Source organism: Primulina eburnea, chromosome 15 (assembly GCF_022965805.1).
Source record: "Primulina eburnea isolate SZY01 chromosome 15, ASM2296580v1, whole genome shotgun sequence".
NCBI lineage: Eukaryota > Viridiplantae > Streptophyta > Magnoliopsida > Lamiales > Gesneriaceae > Primulina > Primulina eburnea.
The window spans coordinates 14,614,072-14,632,199 of record NC_133115.1 but is presented as its reverse complement, the minus strand read 5'-3'; the positions used below and the strand labels follow the sequence as shown (position 1 = coordinate 14,632,199).

At 36.3% G+C, this 18,128-nt stretch overlaps 1 long non-coding RNA gene across 1 annotated transcript; it reads left to right on the top strand.

Annotated features, from left to right (window-relative positions):
• The first annotated feature begins 4,052 nt into the window (after positions 1-4,052).
• On the top strand, positions 4,053-5,303 carry LOC140813551 (uncharacterized). The gene is made up of 3 exons (XR_012113977.1): positions 4,053-4,175; positions 4,535-4,589; positions 5,205-5,303. It is a non-coding gene; the product is annotated as an uncharacterized lncRNA (long non-coding RNA).
• Positions 5,304-18,128: the final 12,825 nt, after the last annotated feature.

Sequence of the window (18,128 nt, the reverse complement as noted above, 5' to 3'; positions counted from 1 at the left end):
AAATCAGATAATTAGATAACATGTATTTCAAAGCAGTGAAACATAATCTCATGCTAGCACACACAATGTAAGTCAACATTAAAATATATCTCATGCTAGCAATCACAAGCAAGGAAAGAAAACCCAATCTACCCCGCTCATTCTCTTCTATCTCAGTCTAAAGGATCTATCGCTCTGATACCACCTGTTGTGGGGACCCGGGCTCTAACTCAATTCTGTCTGGGATTAAATGGATCTGTGAGAAAATGTGGGTCAAATATTCTCTTTTTAACATTCATTCAAATGTATATAAACAAGCACAAGTTCTTTATTTATTTCTACAAACATACAACATGTCTTGTTCGGGTACAATCATACAGCTAGGGTTTAATACAAATCATGAACTACAAGTAGTACAAGTCTTGTCTGACACCACTAGTGATCTTCTGCGCCCGTAGTCACCACGCTATCTCGAACTCATCTCTGTCGTGACCCAGATCTTGCCCTACCTGTTGTTATGCACACATACAGACATAACAACAGCCGGAAACTCCGGTGAGAACAAATCCCAGTATAAAACATGTATACATGCATATGCATAATAAAATCATAAAACACCATATCATGCATGTAACGTAAATCATGGGTTCCATAGTCTATGAAACCAGTCTATAAAACATGCAGTCTAAGTCAAATCATGTCTAGACTCAGTTTGACTCTACTCTAGGGATCCCGGGGTGAATAAGACGTCACTGTCTGTTGCCTACCCTCCCAATCGGCGTAACTGTACGTCTTACTCCTAGACTTCGGTCGTGTCTGTATCGAATGTCAACAATCGGAGGAAGTCTGCTCCTATGCGTCGATACACCGAACGTCTAGTTTGACAAATCTGTCAATGACTCTCCTATCTCAATGCTTGAATATAGATCTATAAACACATCATTATCATATCAGGAGATTTGAATATAAATCTATAAACAATTCAAAATATATCAAAAGTACAATAACAAATCTAGTATGTGATTTTGTTGGGAAACTCTAATGAAATCTGATTCGAGTCGTATCTTCCCTACAATCGCATGAATTATACCTTCTTGTCGTCGTAATAAATCGAAGTCTCGAAGTAGGTACCAAATCTGTCAATCCAAATCTGAAATGGCAATGTGGAGAGGTACAATATCAATCACCAACTTAATTCAATGCATATACAATCAATAATAAATCTTGGTATAACTTTCGACGGCATAACGACGTGATTTCTCGATACTGGTCAATCCAACTCTCACATATATCAACAATTTACAAGTCTCAACTCATCATTATCACCACAATACATCATACCATGCTGAAATCTGCACATATTTCATTCAAACATGCGGGAATCTAATAACAATAGCATACGATATCATTTTTTCGATCCGATTACGAATATGCTATGCTCAATATGTCAAGAACACAATATAATCATCATATCCTACTTCTTTCAACATATGAAATCTAAATCATGGTGAAACTTAACCAAACTTACATCCTTTTGTAGCCTTGGTTGAGAGGAGCACAAATCTAAACTTGGATTAAAATTTGGATGAATATATCTTGCACAATTCAAGTCTAGAATGAAAGAAGCCTTCCCTTTTTCCCTTACACTTTCCCTCGGTTTCTTCTCTGGAATTGGTAAGGAATTGAAGACTCAGCACTTAAATTGCATGGCTAATAACACATGGCTCATTTTTCAAGTGGCACGCATGACCGCGGGTGCGGTAGTTCAAGGAGCGCGGGCTGTGCTCTCGGCACCAATTTCATTTTCTGAAATTCGACGACCGCGGGTGCGGTCCCTCCTTGACCGCGGGTGCGGTCTTGCTTCGAATAAAATTTCCCTACCCTACTGGACATCGACCGCAGGTGCGGTCTTGGTTGCACCGCGGGAGCGGTGTGGCTTCGGCCTCAATTTCAAAATTCAGAATTATGTTACCGCAGGTGCGCTCCTACTCTAGGCGCGGGTGCGGTCTATGTTGTACTCAAAACTCTAATTTTTTATGCCTTTTCTCCCCTCATTCCATGTCATGCATTCTCATATCTTTGAATATCATATTAATGAATCTCGAGCCTTACAAGTAGGGTGTAAGGAGAATGGCTAGGGGTCGCGTTAGGGGCTGATGCAGGCTGGCTCGATGGTGGCCCGAGCAAACACAAGGGAACCTTCACGGCTCTTGTTTCTGGTGCGCATGAGCGTCGTGCATGGTCCAGGGGGGTTTGGTTGTGTCCTTAGGAGGTCTGGTCGGGTGATGGCTCAAAGTGGCTCGAGAAAAACGCAAGAGGGCTCGAGAGAATAGGGTAGGGTTCGAATTTTAGTGTCTAGAAAGAAAAGGGTCGAACCATGGTCCACGCGGTCAATTCAGGGTTCATGAGGGTATTTTAGGTATAAAAAGTGTATGTTTAAAATTTGGAAGAAAATATTAAAGTTTGAATTAATTCGAGAATTAAACGCTTCGCGAATCGGTAATCAAAAAATTAAATCGAAATCATCGAATTTACGTCAAATAAAAATATCAAAAATTAAATCTAAGCTTAAATAATTATTTGGGGAGGTCTAGAGTCAATAAAAGTAAGAAAAAGTCAAAATCTAGAAACTTTATATCTAGGGGCAAAACAATTATTTTACACCTAGATTGTTAAATGATATATTATGATGATTTTGATGAAAATATGATATTTTATGATTTATTGTAAAGATGTTAAATTTTGACTGTAAAAATGCTATTTTTGGAAGGTCGTGATATTTAATGAAATAAAAGGAAAAGAAAAAATATTTTGAAGGATGTGAATTGACTGTGACAAATATGATAGAGGATATGTGGGGGATCTGTTTTAAGAAGGATCGATGAACTTACAATTTTATAAGAATATCGTGAGGGAAAAGGCCCTAGAGGGAGCCCGTTTACGGGACAAGACCTCAGAGGGAGCCCGACGATCGTATTTCCATATTTTTACGTCAGTGCCTAGTGCCCGTCCCTATTCATAATGGTGAGCTAAGACTGACCAGTCGACCAAATGATAAAAAACTATTCACTTTCAAGGATCAAACTTTACCCAAAATTATAAATGATGCAAAGCTTTACGATTTTATGATTTTACGATATAGGATTTATTTTTGCTTAAAATTATTTTAAATAAAAGTATGATTTAATACATGTGCTTGTATATACGTTATTTGTGGACGTGCTGAATCATTAGATTCATTAGGTTTTAATGCTGCAAATGATGATGTTATTGAGGGAGGTGCTGATGCCCCCGCCGCTGATATCATGGTTATGCTTAGATGGATCAATCGACCAAAAACTGAAACGAAAATCACAGTTAATGATCTGAATTCAATAAAAAGAAAATGTATACTCATATGATGAATGGAAAAAGGCTATGATGAAAGGAAAAAGATTTAAAGTCATGCATGTTCATGAAAAACAATTTTTATGAAAAGTATTCTTCATGTTGCATGTGAATGTATATGTACTACTTGTTATCATGTGTATGCATTTTCGGCCGAGAGATATAAAGGAAAAAAAAAATTCTAGTATATTTTAAAGAGAAACGAGTAATAGACGTTTCAATACATTTAAGATCACTCCCGATAATATTTTTGTGAGAAAATGACAATAAATGAGGTAGTTGAAAAATGTGTGTGAGATCCCGAGACTAAAATAGCTTTGATGGCATTTTCGTAGATAAGTTGAAAAATAATGAATTAATTTTAAGGGCAAAATGGTAAATAGTGATATATCTTTTTCATATGAAGCCCAAATGATTTGAGATTTGGATATGACGTAGAAAACTCAAAGATATAGAAGTTTTATGTTTTGAGCTTTGGAAAATTGGATCGTTTGACTGATCCAAAAAGATATACCGACGTTAAAATGTTAAATAATATATATTATATTATATTGTTATTAATATAATATAATAATATAATATAATATAATATAATATTATAAAAAAAATAAAAAAAGAGAAAAGATAATGTTGAAACTCACGTGAAAGTGAGTTTCACTTTCAGAAGATTCAGCCGAGAGGTGAGCGAGAGTGAGGGAAAAGCGAATATATATTTTTTATTTTATTTTCGATCGTGCGACTTATCGGTTTATCCAATCGACGAACCGACTTCAGATATAGGATCGTTGACACGAGGTCTTCGATTTGAGGTATAGATTTCATAGTTTTGGTGATGTTTGAAATTCGTCGATTTTTGGAATAAATGCGATAAATTGTTAAATCATACAGAAGTTGAAGATTGTTGAATAATGTATGATTTTAACGAAGAAGAGATGATTATAGTGATTTTATTTTGAATTATTCCTAATTTGGATTGAGATTGAAGAATTATGTGTCGGTTATATATGCGGTAGAATAACTGACAAGAAACTAAGTTTTGAAGTCGGAATTGAATTATGATATGATTTTGATTTGATATGAATTTTTTTAAGTTTCAAATGATATTTGAAACTCATATTAATGATTTTGGAGTATGTTGTTGATTGGAATGAGTATGTTATTGATGTAGATAAAGTGTAATATCAATATCTTCAGGCTACATCAACTGGAAACGAAGAATTGAGGTATGTTGCGACCGGGTAACATACGACAGGTATCTGTATTATATGATATATGTTGGATTGATTTGATTGATTGGGATGAGAATATGTGTCTAAATGCCTATTTGTTGATTTGATGTGGCATACATGACATTGAGATTGAGATATCGATGTATAAAATAAATGTTTTGTTAACACACATCATTTTATGCATACATCGATACATGACATGCACGTTGAGCTATGATCCTTGGATACTTGATATGATTGGATTGGATTCCGGGGTTTGTGAATTCAATTGTTATGTTGGTATTATATGACCCGTAAAACATAGACATTTGTGGCCCCATATGATTGGATATGAGATGTAGGATTTGATGGCGCTTTGCCGACGCTATCATACGTGTATTTCCATATCGGCCGGTAGGCCAGCTCGAGCATTGATTTGATAACGATTCGATTGATTCTGACATGTGCTCAGTGGATGGGGATTTGACCTGATACCTCCACGACATACATGCATTGCATACCATATATCATTGTTTAGATATCTGTGGTATATATGATTGGTTGTTCCATAGGGAGCTTTGCTCACCTCCAAGGGCGGCTGTTGTTGTCTTTGTGTGTGGACAATGGCAGGTACTCCAGGATATCAGGAGACCGGAGAGGGTACTTCTGGAGGGAGCCACAGCTTGGGTTGAGGTTTTATGTTTATGTCTTGTTCCCAGTATATATGTATATGTATCTATATACCGGGGCATGTCCCGAGGACATGATATGTTTGTATATGATTGGTTTTGATTACGTGTGGGCGTGTTTTATGAGTTGAGATTAAATACTAATTTTTAGTATTATAAATCTAGAAGAAATGTTTTGGGCTCGTTGTAAAGAAAATTTAAACTCGTTTTCCGCTGTGATTAATTAACCCTAATCAATTTGCCTTGTAATAACGATTAGGAGCTAAGGGCCCCACATAGAGTGGTATCAGAGCATAGCTGGGAATGCCCTATTGAGTCTTGTGTACACTTGAATAGGCACAAATGAATATTGCGTATGTGTTTGAATTATTTGTATTACTTGCTCCTACTTGATTTGATTCGAGTAAGTATCTGATGAGATTGATGATATGAGATGATGTGATATTGATATGAAATTGTGATATTCATCTTTTGATTTGTAGATGGATCCCACAAATGAAACTGCGAGTAGTAGTACTGAGAGGATTGTTGGGCAATTGGAAGGATTGTCCATGGATGTAGTGATGGCTCGATTCCAGGATTTGAAACCACCGAGGTTCTTTGGCACTGAGAGTGCAGAAAGAGCTGAGGTCTGGTTGAAGGATATCGAGCATCTGTTTAATATTGTTGAATATTCCAAGGCTCGGAGACTGAAACTTGCTCTCTATCAGTTGAAATACCGAGCAAAATCTTGGTGGGAAGCCGCTGAGATTGGACTGAAAGAGGCCGGGATTGAAGTCCCCTGGGATGTCTTCAAGGCCCAGTTTCTGGTGCAGTATTCCCCTCCATCCTATTATACTTCTCAGGAGAATGAATTCAATAATCTGCAGCAGGGAACGATGTCTGTTGCAGAGTATGCTTCGAAGTTTTCTACGTTACTGAAGTATGCACCTCACGTAGCTGGAAATGCGAGGGCAAAATATAACAGGTTTGTAAATGGTTTACATCCTACTTTGTATACCTATGTTGTTTCTGGATTGCCTACCAGCTACGCAGAGGCAGTTGAACGAGCCAAGGCAGCCGAGGCTGGACTTAGGAGAGGAGGTCCACAGTATACTCCTCCACCTCCGGTGTCAGCTTAGCAGCCTACTTTGCGACCAAGGGGTAAGAAGTTCAAGAAAACTAGCTCTGTTTCTTCGTCTTCTTCGAGTTCTAGTGGATCACGATGAGGGAGTCCTGTGATTGCTCCTTACTATAGCTATTGTGGAGGCAAACATACTATTGAGCAGTATCAAGGTATGTTTGGCACTTGTTATCAGTTGATGGACCCAAGTGGAATTTTTATGGCAAGGGTTCCCAAGCCAAAATTCCATTGGTATCTTCCTTGGAAATGTACCGATTGTTGACTAGCGGAGATGAAGGTTATCTTATCTACGCTATTGATATTTCGAAGAAGGAGTCTTCTTTATCTGAGATTTCTGTTGCGAAAGAATTCCCGGATGTATTTCCCGATGAGATTCCTTATTTTCCTCCTCATCGAGAAGTTGAGTTTAGTATTGATCTTATGCCGGGGACTGTTCCTATATCTAAAGCTCCTTATCGCATGGCACCATTGGAACTGAAGGAATTGAAAGAACAATTACAGGATCTTCTCGATAAGGGATATATTCGACCGAGTGTATCACCTTGGGGAGTTCCAGTTTTATTTGTTCGAAAGAAAGATGGTACGATGCGAATGTGTATCGATTATAGGCAACTGAATCGGGCTACTGTGAAGAACAAGTACCCACTTCCTCGTATTGATGATTTGTTTGATCAGCTTCAGGGTACTTCTGTTTACTCGAAGATTGATCTTCGTTCTGGGTATCATCAAGTACGAGTTCGAGACGAAGATGTGCCCAAAACTGCTTTTCGTACGAGGTATGGCCATTATGAATTCTTGGTTATGCCTTTTGGTCTTACGAATGCTCCTGCTATCTTTATGGATCTAATGAATCGTGTCTTTCGAGATTATCTAGACCGATTCGTTATTGTTTTTATTGATGATATTCTTGTGTATTCGAAATCATAGAAGGAGCATGCTGAACATCTGAGACTGGTACTTCAAACTCTTCGTACTAGTCATTTGTATGCTAAATTGTCCAAATGTGAATTCTGGATGGACAAGGTTGTATTTTTGGGCCACGTCATTTCGAGACATGGCATATCTGTTGATCCTGTGAAGGTCGAAGCTGTATTGCATTGGCCAAGACCTACAAATGTTCCTGAAATCCGTAGTTTCATGGGTTTAGCTGGATATTATCGTCGTTTTATTGAAGGATTTTCGAAAATAGCTAAACCTATTACTCAACTGACACAGAAAAATCAGAGATTCATTTGGTCAAATGAATGTGAAGCTAGTTTTCTTGAATTGAAGACGAGATTGACCACAGCACCTGTGCTTACTATTCCTTCAGGTACCGGAAGATTTTTGGTGTGTACAGATGCTTCTTGTAAATGTTTTGGTTGTGTTCTGATGCAACACGACAAAGTGGTTGCTTATGCGTCTCGTCAATTGAAATCTCATGAAACACGTTATCCTGTTCATGATCTCGAATTGGCTGCCATTGTGTTTGCTTTTAAGATGTGGCGCCATTACTTGTACGGAGAAAAGTTTGTTATTTATTCGGACCATAAAAGTCTGAAATATCTCTTTTCTCAATCTGATTTGAATATGAGGCAACGCAGGTGGATGGATCTCCTGAAGGATTTTGATTGTGAGATTCAATATCATCCTGGATCGGTGAATGTTACTGCGGATGACCTGAGTCGTAAAGTTTATGATTCTGTTTTAGCATCTGTCAGTGTCGCCAAGGTACATGAGGATATATGTACTTCTGGTTGGACTTTTCACTCGAATTGGAATTCTGTCACTGTCTCAGCATTGAAAATTGAGCCGAATTTGATATCGAAAATACGAAAGGCCCAACGAAGCGATGCTCAGATCCAAAAGTCGAAAGAACTTGTATCTGCTGGACATCAGTCTGGATTCCAGATTTCTTCTGATGGTTCTTTACTACTTAATGGACGGCTGGTAGTTCCTGATGATTCTGATTTGAAATCTGCTCTTCTTCGAGAAGCACATTGTCGCAAATACAGTATTCATCCTGGATGTCAGAAGATGTATTTGACATTGAGACCTCAATTCTGGTGGAAACGTATGAAGAAGGACATTGCTGAGTTTATTTCGAAATGCTTGTTCTGCCAGCAAGTGAAGGCCGAGAGAATGAAACTGGGGGGATTGCTCCATAGTCTTGAAATCCCGATATGGAATTGGGAACATATTGCTATGGATTTTGTAACTCATTTACCTCGTTCGCCCAAGGGCTGTGATGCTATTTGGGTCATTATTGATCGACTTTCGAAATCTGCGTATTTTATTCCATATGAGCGGACTTATCCTTATAAGAGGATGTCTCGTTTATACATTGAGAATGTTGTGAGACTGCACGGTGTGCCAGTCTCGATTGCATCTGATCGTGATCCCAGATTTGCTTCTAAATTCTGGGGTAGTTTTCAAGAAGCGATGGGTACGCGTTTGGCTATGAGTACTGCTTATCATCCTCAAATTGATGGCCAAACTGAGCGTACGATTCAGACTTTAGAGGATATGTTGCGTGCAATTGTGATGGACTTCAGATTGGGATGGCAAGATGCCTTACCATTGGTTGAATTTTCTTATAATAATAGCTTTCAGACGAGTATCGGTATGGCACCGTTTGAAGCTCTATATGGGAGACGATGTAGATCACCGTTATTCTGGGATGAAATTGGTGAGAAACAATTGACTGGACCTGAAATGATACATGAAATGAACGATAAGGTTCAGTTGATTTGGCATCGGATGAAAGCTGCTCAGGATCGTTAGACGAGTTATACGAATAAACAAAGACGACCATTGGAATTCCAGAAAGGTGACAGAGTGTTTTTGAAAATATCTCACTTTAGAGGCACTGTTCGATTAGGCATGCAAGGGAAATTATCTCCTCGTTATGTTGGTCCATACTAGATTCTGGATCGAGTTGGTGATCTTGCGTATCGATTGGCATTGCCACCAGCTCTATCCGCTATTCACGATATATTTCATGTTTCTATGCTGAGGAAATATGAACCAGATCCATCACATGTGCTTGCACCTGATGATGTTGAACTGGATCCTTCTCTTTCCTATGTTGAACAACATGTTCGCATTATGGATCGAAAGGAGAAGATATTGAGAAACAAATCGATTCCCCTAGTACGAGTGCAATGGACACGACATGGTGTTGAAGAATCAACGTGGGAATTGGAGAGCAAGATGCGAGATTCGTATCCGCATTTGTTTGATTCTGCGACATCTATTCTATTGTATTCGATGTATTCTGATCCTTATTCTGATTTTAGTTTTGATATGTACTATAACTGGTGACATATATATGTTTGCCAATGTTATGTTTATAGAGATGCTTCAGATTTCGAGGACGAAATCTTTTAAGAGGAGGAGAAATGTGAGATCCCGAGACTAAATAGCTTTGATGGCATTTTTGTAGATAAGTTGAAAAATAATGAATTAATTTTAAGGACAAAATGGTAAATAGTGACATATCTTTTTTATATGAAGCTCAAATGATTTGAGATTTGGATATAACGTTGAAAACTCAAAGATATAGAAGTTTTTTGTTTTGAGCTTTGGAAAATTGGATCGTTTGACTGATCCAAAAGGATATACTGACGTTAAAATGTTAAATAGTATATATTATATTATATTATATTATTATTAATATAAAATAATAGTATAATATAATATTATAAAAAAAAAGAAAGAAAAGATAATGTTGAAACTCACGTGAAAGTGAGTTTCACTCTCAGAAGATTCAGCCGAGAGGTGAGCGAGAGTGAGGGAAAAGCGAATATATATTTTTGATTTTTTTTTCGATCGTGCGACTTATCGGTTTATCCAATCGACGAACCGGCTTCAGATCTAGGATCGTTGACACGAGGTCTTAGATTTGAGGTATAAATTTCATAGTTTTGGTGATGTTTGAAATTCGTTGATTTTTCGAATAAATGCGATAAATTGTTAAATCATACAGAAGTTGAAGATTGTTGAATAATGTATGATTTTAACGAAGAAGAGATGATTATAGTGATGTTATTTTGAATTATTCCTAATTTGGATTGAGATTGAAGAATTATGTGTCGGTTATATATGCGGTAGAATAACTGACAAGAAACTAAGTTTTGAAGTCGGAATTGAATTATGATATGATTTTGATTTGATATGAATTTTTTTAAGTTTCAAATGATATTTGAAACTCATATTAATGATTTTGGAGTATGTTGTTGATTGGAATGAGTATGTTATTGATGTAGATAAAGTGTAATATCAATATCTTCAGGCTACATCAACTGGAAACGAAGAATTGAGGTATGTTGCGACCGGGTAACATACGACATGTATCTGTATTATATGATATATGTTGGATTGATTTGATTGATTGGGATGAGAATATGTGTCTAAATGCCTATTTGTTGATTTGATGTGGCATACATGACATTGAGATTGAGATATCGATGTATAAAATAAATGTTTTGTTAACACACATCATTTTATGCATACATCGATACATGACATGCACGTTGAGCTATGATCCTTGGATACCTTGATATGATTGGATTGGATTCCGGGGTTTGTGAACACAATTGCTATGTTGGTATTATATGACCCGTAAAACATAGATATTTGTGGTCCCATATGATTGGATATGAGATGTGGGATTTGATGGCGCTTTGCCGACGCTATCATACGTGTATTCCCATATCGGCCGGTGTGCTAGCTCGAGCATTGATTTGATAGCGATTCGATTCATTCTGACATGTGCTCAGTGGATGGGCATTTGACCTGATACCTCCACGACATACATGCATTGCATACCATATATCATTGTTTAGATATCTGTGGTATATATGATTGGTTGTTCCATAGGGAGCTTTGCTCACCTCCAAGGGGGGCTGTTGTTGTCTTTGTGTGTGGACAATGGCAGGTACTCCAGGATATCAGGAGACCGGAGAGTGTACTTCTGGAGGGAGCCACAGCTTGGGCTGAGGTTTTATGTTTATGTCTTTTTCCCAGTATATATATATATGTATTATACCGGGGCATGTCCCGAGGACATGATATGTTTGTATGTGATTGGTTTTGATTACGTGTGGGCGTGTTTTATGAGTTGAGATTAAATACTAATTTTTAGTATTATAAATCTAGAAGAAATGTTTTGGGCTCGTTGTAAAGAAAATTTAAACTCGTTTTCCGCTGTGATTAATTAACCCTAATCAATTTACCTTGTAATAACGATTAGGAGCTAAGGGCCCCACAATGTGGATGTGACAAAAACACAATCCAAGTAAAATTATAACTTTAGCCCATATATTTAACAACTAAAACATCTTTCGCTCCATAAACATTTCATGAACTTAATATTTTGGTACCAAACCGTGGAATGAAAATGAAATACGGAATGCCATGCTTAATTATTGAGCTTGTCTTCTCTCGTGAATGATCGATTAATGATTTGTGATGAAAAAATGGTGAATGGAAACATGTCGCCTTTTCATGTAAGAAGGGATGTCTCCCCTCACACACTATTATTATTGACTATAATGTCAGTATTCTTCGAATGTGGAATATGTAATTGTTTGATCTTTAATTAGTACATTTGTCTTATTCCATGTGAGTTTGAATCCATGAAATGATGTTTAAAGGACAAACGTTTTTTGTGCCCGTCCGTGACTGTTTATGACTACATTTCTTAGTTTCATTCTGGCTGTCACCATGTGCAAGGAATTGGTTTTTGATTGGTTTGACATTATTTAAAAAGTGTTTTATGGTTGTGTTAGCGACCGATGAAATTATTTCGTGAGCATGTTTCTTGTGAGACGGTCTCACGAATCTTTATTTGTGAGACGGGTCAACCTTACCGATATTCACAATAAAAAGTAATACTGTTAGCATAAAAAGTAATATATTTTCGTGGATGACCCGAGTAAAAAATTCGTCTCACAAAATACGACCTGTGAAACTGTCTCACATAAGTTTTTCTCAAATTTTTTTTATCAGTGCTAAATCTGAGATTTTGGAAATCTGAGTCAAACTTAAAAAATTGGATAATTCAAATAGTAGACACTGTTTTTTCATTAGTATCAAGATAATCATTATTTTCAAATATTATGTCAATTAATAGTTTTATCAAATTTATCTAAATTATCAAACATTCAAGGAAACAAACTTTCTTAATTTGCTTTTACATGATAATCATTTTCTATAATATTAATTAACAATATTTTTCATTCACATTATTATATCATTTATTATTCTTTTACTGTTCGATGTCCGTCAAATTACTATTTATTCTTACATCACCATTTTATTGTCGCTAATAAAGTATTTATCGATATCTCTAATGATTAAAGCTTATTCTCTAGTTTTTTTTTAATAAGTAGAAAAATGCTTTGGTATTATATTTATTATATTCTAACCAAAAAAATTAATAATTTCATATCTATTATAAATATAAATTATATAACTTAAAATTTGGAAAGCATTTGCAAAATAATATGAAGACATATATATTTCAATTGTAAAATTTTAGTATTCATTTCATTAAGAACAAATTAGATAGATTGGCGGTAAAAGTAACCAATTTGCATGGTGCCTTGGACAATACAAGAAGCTTTCTAAAAACACTACTAATTATCTTATTTTTATAAAACAAAAAGTAAGAAAAAACAACCGTTTTTGGGGCATATTCTAGAATATAACATGGGCTTATTGGAATTTGTAAATAAAAAATTCCTTTAGGGAACCTCAATATAAAGTTTTAATAATTGAAAATAAAATATAATGTTTAAATTTAATTTCTTAGATCACTTGTTGATAAGAGATGAGATTGAATGAGAAAATACAAAATTTCTTTTTGTGAGAGCACGTCTGTATAAGATTGAGAAAATTAAAGCTCTTCCATCTTCAAATTTTTGGATAATATAATAGAATAAAGAGTGAGTTTCATGTGAGACCGTCTCACGGATCTTAATCTGTGAGACGGGTCAATCTTACCCATATTCACAATAAAAAGCAATACCCTTAGCATAAAAAGTAATATTTTTTCATTGATGACCCAAATAAGAGATCCGTCTCACAAATACGATCCGTGAGACCGTCTCACACAAGTTTTTGTCTAGAATAAATGAATGTTTTTTTGCATTTATTTGAAGCTAAGTGACTTACATAATTCTACTGTATTTAAAATTTTTGGGCCCCCTCAAAGTATAGGCCCTGGGGTGGCCGCCTCACTTGCCTCACTTCAGGTTAGGGATGTAAATGAGCCGAACTGTTCGCGAGTTTTTCGGATCTCGGCTCGTTAAAAAGCTCGTCCGGGCTCGTTCATTAAGCTTATCGAGCCGAGCCCGAGCCTTATTTTGGGCTCGACAATTTTGTGGAGCCGAGCTTGAGATTAATGATGTTCGGCTCGTTAGCTCGTGAACATGTTCGATAACAGGTTCGTGAGCTCAAAATTGAGCTCGGCTCGTTATGCTGGCTCGTGAGCTCGAGCTCGAGCTCGGCTTGTTTAAGTGGTTCACGGGAGTTGCTGGTATAAAAAAAAGGGGATATCAGCGATGGTTTTTACTAAACCGTCGCTATATAGCGACGGTTTTAATTAAAACCATCGCATAATAAATTAAGCGACGATTTCTTAAAACCCGTCGCTATTATAGCGACGGTTTACATAAAACCGTCGCTATAATAGCGACTGTTATGAATAAACCGTCGCCGATTAATATCGGCGACGGTTTGAAACCGTCGCTAATAACAACGGTTTTGGGGTTTAGGGTTTTAGCAAACTGTCTATAAATTGTCGCGTTTAGAGTCGTTTGTAACATTTGCACTTAGTCATCTTGAGTGTTTATTAAATGGATATATCCGTTGTCCTTACAATCGAAAAAAATGTCAGAACAAACCATATTTAGACGAAATTACAAACCATTTGTGTTTTCTAATAAAAAGTACAAAATTGTGGATGTCAATCGAAAAAAAAGTCTTGGATACTACGAACCATTTGTGTTTCCTACGCAAGCCTCGCAAGTTGTGTATTTGACTTATCCAACAACGAAGAGAGCAGAATCAGATTGGATGCATGTGAGTACTCTACGTAGGCGAGCTTATGTCACTGATGTTGAGCCAAATACTGAGCATAATCAAATTGATGCGAACGATGCATTTCAAAAAAACGAAAGTGGACCTCATGACATCTCAACTCAATTTCTTTTATCGTCTCAAAATCTAGTCGATGTTAATGTTATGTACGACAACGAAATTGATTTGAACTGAAAGTGAAATAGAAGAGGTTCAATATTCGAGCGACGATGTTCGTGACATTTATTGAATTGTACTTTGGAAAAAATATATATTTCATTAATTATAAATGTTAATGTTTTACAATTATTGAATTTATTTTAGCGAGCACGACATGACAGAGATCCAACGTCATGGGAGCTATACGTTCACACACATCGACATGCAGATGGATCTTTCGTTGACACGCGATTCGCCTGCTCCACGTAAGTTTATTAAATTTCGTTATTCTCATCAACGTTACATTAAGAAAATTCAATTTGATTCATTTTAAATCAACATCACAGGAGGAGATGTAGCGCTACATGGCTGATTCATTTTGTATGAAACACTTGTATTATTTGCAGATTAATAATATGATTACATTTCTCAAATTTTGTTAATTTTTTTTCGATTATACAGCACAATATATTTTTATTTCAGATTTAAATAATTATAACATTTTTTTAAAAAAACATTTAGAGGCGGTTTTTTGTTCAAACCGTCGCGACATTAGCGATGGGTTTTATAAAACCCGTCGCTAATGGCGACAGGTTTGACATACTGTCGATATAATAGCGACGGTCTAAAATAACCGTCGCTTTTTGGCGACGATGTCTGTAACTAGCGCTATTTGCGACAGTTGTAGAAAAACGTCGCCGATCAGATCGGCGACGGTTATGCATAACCGTCGCTGTTGGCGACGGTTTAAGAAAAACGTCGCTGATCCAGATCGGAGACGTTTTTGTAAATACCCGTCGCTATTAGCGACGTTTGTGTAAATACTCGTCGCTATTAGCGACGCTTTTAATCAAAACCCGTCGCTATTAGCGAACCCGAGCCAGGCTCATTAAACAAGATAAACGAGCCATTAACGAGCCGAGCTCGAGCCGAGCCCGAGCTTCATAAATTCTGAACGAGCCGAGCCCGAGCTTCAAACCCGAGGCTCGTAACGAGCTCGAGCCGAGCCCGAGCCGAGAAAATAATGAAACGAGCCGAGCCCGAGCCAGCTACTGCTCGGCTCGGCTCATTTACATCCCTACTTCAGGTACAAGCCTATTTTTGCTCTAAACTGATTAGTTGAATAATTTTATGATAAAATAAGAAAATAATCTAAGATGATGCCACAAATATTTTGGTTAAGATGATATACAAAGCATAAAACTATAATTATGAGTGTGTGTGTGTCAAAACTGATTATAAGAAGCGATAAATGAATACATGATTTTGTTTTGAAATCGAGGACCAAATCCTCTATGGATCCTCTTTCTCTGATTTCGGAAAGTTCTACTATAAGACTTTGGTTTATACAAACATGTTGTCTAAAACCATTTTAGTTGATGTCACACTCTCGACTAAGAATCCTAGCACTCTCATTCAGTCGGGATGACAAAACCAAACCAACCTACAACTGATCTGCCAAACGAAAAGTCTCGAGATCAACCCTCACTTCTATCCGAAGTTCTTCATCATCTACTAGATTGAATTGGTTTGAAGATTGATTCGAGGTGCAAAAAAAAATTGTTGCAGAGCGATCACATTGATCTTTGAAGATTAGAAGTAGACGTCCAAGCTTGCTCTGATGCTCTGAAGTGCTACTTAACTGAGCGTATACGTCGATGATGTATGAGCATGAAGATGGATTCATCTCTGTTTCAGAGGATGAATATATATTGTGATTCGAGAACTTTAATGCATTCTTGATATTGTTGATAATTTTTCTGTGCGTTTTCGATCACCATGATCTTCTTATTTATTAGGGAAGTATCCTTTCCATATCAACTTCTTCAAACGACCGTATTTGATATTCTCGGGACTCTGTTCCGTTGTGTGTAAAAGTTGATCTACTTTTTCCTTGATTGTAGTCACATCAAGTGCTTTTGTCTTTTGAATTCAACGACTATGTTAACATTGGTTCATCGGTTCTGGTTCGTTTGAACTTGTCACTTGAAATAGATAAATGTTTTTGGCTGATTTATTTATATTTATCATTTCTTTGTTTACATCACAAATCATACAACGCAACTCAAACCGTGAACACGCCATTTTGACACCAAATGTTTCCTACGACTTCTAATGCAATCAAATGCCTATCGACACGAAACGAAGCATCAAAAATCATCCCAAAATCATACTCACAATACTTAAATGCAACAACGATCACCAACGGTTCCCAACGAAGCTTTCAACAAATAACTTCAAGAACACGTCAAGAACTCATTTTCCAGAAAATTACAGTTTGAGCAGTCCCACGAAAACGATCACAACTCACTCGTTTATTGTACAAAAATTACGAATTTACTGTCAAATCGAAGGTATCAAAAGCTTCTATGTTTTATATGTTGAAATTTTTTCCATAAAACCAACCGATGTTCTTAGAAATCGAAATGACAGCAGACATGTTTTAAGATCTTAAAATTTTGATCGAAAAATCATTTCAAGTGTTTTTGCTCAAACTTTTCACAACATACATGGATTTTTACGCATAATAAACATCACAACATATAAAATAATGAGATCGATGCAGAAAAAATAGATTATACATGCCTTTTGATATTTAAAACTCATGATATGACAATACCGAAGCGGAAATGGTGCGGGGGTTAATCCGAGAAGAACGTGGCACGCTTTTTCTGAAGAAAACTCAACGAGAATTGCTGAAAAATTTGAAGAGAAGGGGGAACGACTGCTGGTACACTAGAACCCTAAGCTTTTCTCTTAAAAAAACGAAATGAAATGGAAGGGAGAATTGTGTGTGTGCGTCGTGTATGTGTGTGGGTGATAATGTGTGTGCGCGTGTGTTTGTAGGTAATTAGGGGGAATAATTTAGCTTAAATAAATTAATAACATGATAATTAAAATTGCTAATTAAATTTCCACTTAAGATGCTAATAAATTGCTAACCCACTATTAACTTTACTAAGTAACCCCCAATAAAATTAAAATACACAATTGAAAATCTTTAAGAGTTTTTAAAACTTAAATTCACCTAAAAATTAAATTAGGCTTTAAAAATGCTTACAACTAAATAAATCATTTAAAATGCCTCATTCTTAACTTAAAATAAAATACCGTATTTTAAATCACCAAACTCGTCGATGGTCTCTTTTCCTCGATCCCGCATCGAATAATCGCTGAAACATGAAACTCGAGAAACATTTTAACATGCATCACATAAACATAAATAATTTAAAATAATGAAATTTCACAAATTATGCATCACTAAATTCAATTTAAACTTAAATAGATAATTTAACAATTTAAATATATGCATGGGTTTTACGTGGACTGAATTTGGGCTCTACAGTTATCAACTGATAAGTGAAATGATAAGCTAAGAGTTTCAGTGTAGCATTATATAAGTTCAACTGAAATGAGTTATTACAAATCTTTGTAATCAATCAAAGTATTTTAGTGAATTCGTATACTTGAGATAGAAGGGATGATGTATTAGTAGTTGAAATCTCCGAACATCCATAA